This window comes from Gavialis gangeticus, unplaced genomic scaffold (assembly GCF_001723915.1).
Source record: "Gavialis gangeticus isolate Ggan-Ray unplaced genomic scaffold, GavGan_comp1, whole genome shotgun sequence".
Classification (NCBI taxonomy): domain Eukaryota; kingdom Metazoa; phylum Chordata; order Crocodylia; family Gavialidae; genus Gavialis; species Gavialis gangeticus.
Genome location: NW_017729022.1, coordinates 110,543,874 through 110,548,046, shown reverse-complemented (window position 1 = coordinate 110,548,046; position 4,173 = coordinate 110,543,874).

The following is a 4,173-nucleotide window of genomic DNA, read 5'->3' as shown; positions in this document are numbered from 1 at the left end:
GTTAAAATAAGCAATAGCCTCCAAATATCAACCCCATCACTTGGGATGTTGAAAACTTGACAAAATACTAAAGAATATACTGTACGGAACAGATCTCTCCTGACAGGAAGAGAAGCTAAATGATTTTAGTACAGCTTTTTCGGTCTCTAATTTCTATTGGCTGAATCTATTTGGAGTTGCTTAAATTATGCAAGGCCCATATCCTGCAAATCACACTAAATGAACTCTATGGCCATGTCCAAACGAGCCTGCACATGCCTCTAGCCATGTCTCAAAGCAGTTTGAGATGTGGCAAGATGCATGCTGGGAACAAAGAAAGTTCCCCCAGCTGCATATATGCAGCACAGGCTCAAAATTTGGTACCTGGAAATCCAGGTACCAAAATAAAACACAGGAGGAAAAAGCAGGGCAGACAACCTGAAGCAACCAGAGGCTCAGGTCCTCCACAGAGACACTCTGGTAGCCACCCAGAGCATTTCTATGGCTGCCCCTTGCCTTCTTCCTGAAGCACGCTGTCTGCCTGTGCAGGGTAAACAGCGGTGCAGGGTGCACGGACCTGGACCCGGGCTCCACTCCACGTAAGTAGGGGGTGGGGGGGAGGGTTGTGAGGGTGTGGGGGACCTTGGGGGGGAATCTCAGGAGGGGTGGGTCCCCTGCCCACCCACTGCAGGGGCCAAAGCCCCCTGCAGGGACTACAGCCCACCTGCTGGCCCCAGCAGATAAAAACCTGCCCTGGTGAGCAGCTCAAGGTTACTTGTCCTCAGGACTTTCTAAGGCTCAGCCACTTGGTATCTGGAGACACTACCCCTTGTGCCAGCTGGACTGCTGAAGCAGCCCTAACCTGGCCTGGAGTGTCCCCTGCCCCCTCTACCCACTGCAGCAGTCTGGCAGTGGGGGCTGATTCCTGGCTGTGTCCTGCTGCCACCTGCAACAGCATCCACCCCCGTGGACCTGCAACCCCATGGCTGTGCACCTGCCAGACCCAGATGGGGTGCCCCTACTCTGGCTATTGCCCAGAAGATGTGCCCTTTGCAGTAGCCTACTTTGAATTGTCCAGTAGGGCTGTATAAAACAGCACCATTTCATTTTGACTTCTGTTTCAATGAAACAGTGTTTTGTTTTGAATCTTGTTTTGTTTCAAAACCACCGTTCCATTTTGTTTCCTCGAAACTGTTTCGCTGTTTCAACATTTTGCCCATAGGCTATAATGAGGAAGCACAAAACTGCCTATAAATTTGTCATTTCTTGCCTGATTCACATGAAACTATTATGATGATAGCCCCTTCTGAGTCCATGAAGCCTGCCAAGTTTCAAGGATATAAGTGCATAGGGTTTTGGGAAACTGCACCTCAAAATCTTGAAAGCAAAACTCATGTCAAGGCACGTGTTAAGGTGCAGTGGAGTGAAAACTGCAGTCATGGTAGCCCTTGCTGAGGCCATGAAGCATGCCAGTTTTCAAGGAGATAGGTTCAGGGGTATCTGGGAAACTGCACCTCAGGCTTCTGACAAGCAAAACTGCTGACATGTGTGACTTTGTGTGTGTGTTAAGGTGCAGCAGCAGGGTAAAAACTGCAGGGATAGTAGCCCCTGCTGAGGCCATGAAGCCTGCCAAGTTTCAAGGAGATAGGTGCAGGGATTTCTGGGAAATTTCTCAAACTGTTCAGAGCAAAATTTGTGTCACTCGTAAGTGTGAAGGCACAGAGAAAGCTCAGTTCCAACAATGCTGCCTTTTATGCTGTTTTCTATCCCTCCCCCAGAGCACTGAGATTGGAAGGGACTTCAGGGAAGGATCACAGTCGCTGACCAGCTACACATGTCAATATCAGAGAAGTCCTTCCCCCGTCTTTCCCCTCCCTCTCCTTAGTTTCTCTTTAGCTCCAAGCAAGCAAGCCCAGCTTCAAAACTCAAAATGTTTCAAAACTTTTAAACATTTTGACTTCCCTCATTTCATTCAAGGCTGTTTTGAAGCCTTTCACTTCATTTTGATTTCATTGTTTCGAGCTCAAAACAAGTCGAAACAGCTTCAAAATAAAACAGCCAGCAAAATTTCACATAGCTCTACTGTCCAGGTATGTCCTCTTGGCCCCAAATGGCCAAGAAGTCAGCCACCTAGTCCCTTTTGAGCTGGGTTAAACTACCAGCCGTCATACTGTGTTAAAAACAACTTTATCTTGTTAATTGTAAACCTACTACCAATAGTTTCATTTTATGCTCCCTAGTTCTAATATTTTGAAATATATTACCATATTTACTGAAATATATGAGGGTTTTCTTCTTCAATCAACATCAGGGAAAAAAAGCCCCTCATCTTACATTTGCATACAAAGAAACCTCATTAAATACATTGTCTATGATTAAACTGTTGCCAAAAGCAGCATGTGCTCAGTAATGGAAATCAACTGTGAAGTTGATTGAATACAGCCAACATTGAATATAATTATAAAATACATGGCCCATAATAGCCAAATATGCTGATAGAAACCTTTCTCTTTCTCTCTTTCTCTCCCTTTTTGGTCCTTAAAAAAATCAGGCAGGTGTTCCCTCCACAGGGAACTTTCACCAGGTCTGGAGGTACTGCAATACCAGGCCAGCACCAGGAAGGGTGAGAGCAAACCCTGACACCTCCCCTTGGTGCCAAAAGTGCTTGATCATAGTCAAAAGGCCAAGATGCTGATGGGAACCTACCACAAGAATAGGCCAATGCACCCCATCTGAATAAGATATATGGTACTGTGCATTAAATGCAGTCCCTCTCAGCACCAACTAATTTTAAAGTCATGGTGAGCCACTACATTGAATACGTTCAGACTGTGTCTTCAATCCTACAGCTGAGCTATACCTTTTTCCCATTTCCTGTTTCTTCACCACTTTAAATGTCTGTAAAACATTATGAAACAGAGCCCCAAACATTTCACCAAGCCCTGTGTTGCTCCTTCCCTCAGCCTGTCACAATGATTAGTGTGGCCCTGGCCTCCATGAGGTAAAGCCAGACCAAGTTCCCTGCACCTCATATACATAGAAATTTTTGGAGCATCCAAGGACTCATGACAAGAACAGCTGGTTCCCATCATGAGTGGGGGGACTAATAAGTACAGGGATCCTTTGTGGTGCATACATGCATACTAAGTAATGCTGAGCTATAGGGTCAGCATGGCTTGAAATGCTGTTGACTTTGCTGGGGGCCAGACTGATGAACTATACAGTAAATCATGTGTCTTTTAGCTTTGGAATAATATCATGTATAGTTTGTACTATATATGAAACTGCTAGCCTAGCAACTCAAGAAAGACCCCAGAATCCTTGGAGTGGAGGTTCTTAGGAAAACTGGGACAGAGGTAAAATCCTGGCCTACATGGACAACCTCAATGTCCTGTGTAGGGATAAGTGCTAAATGGAAAGTGTGCTACAGCACATCAAAGTGTACAGAGCAGCAGCAGGGGGCAGGCTCACCATGAGCAAGAGCACTTGCATGGCACTGGATAAACTCAGGGATCTATCAACCCTGGAGAACTAGGGTTGGCCTTAGGTATCTTAACCATGACAAGGTTAAAATCCTTGGCTGGAGTTTGACCCAGATCTGACTGGACAGGTGTGGGAGAAGACTGAGGCCTAGGTCAAACAGAGACTGGGACTGTGGAACATGAACCACCTGATGATGGAAAAGGGGGAAGCGCTTATGAAAGCTGTATTAATATTAGTGCTTCTGTACACGACACTGGTCTTCCCCTGCCTTAGTAGTATGGGTAACAAGCAGGAGGAACTCACCCTCCTGCTGGCTGACACCAGCCTTGACATAGTGGGGATTACGGAAACGTGGTGGGACTCAACGCATGATTGCGCGGTGAATGTCAAGGGCTATAGGCTGTACAGGAGGGACAGGATAGGAAAGAGACGTGGGGGCGTGGCACTCTATATTAAGGAGGAATACACATCCTCGTCAATTAGTAAGGAGTCAGGGGAGGAGCACTCTGAAGTGCTTTGGGTTAGGGTACAAGGCAGTCAAGGGGAAAGGGACTTAACGGTGGGAGTCTACTACAGACCTCCCAACCAGGGAAAGGAGCTTGACCAGGAATTCTTGGGTCAGCTCACAGAGGTAGTGAAGGCTAAGGATGTGGTAGTCATGGGGGACCTGAACTTCCCGGACATCTGCTGGGAAGAGCAGTCAGCCAGGTC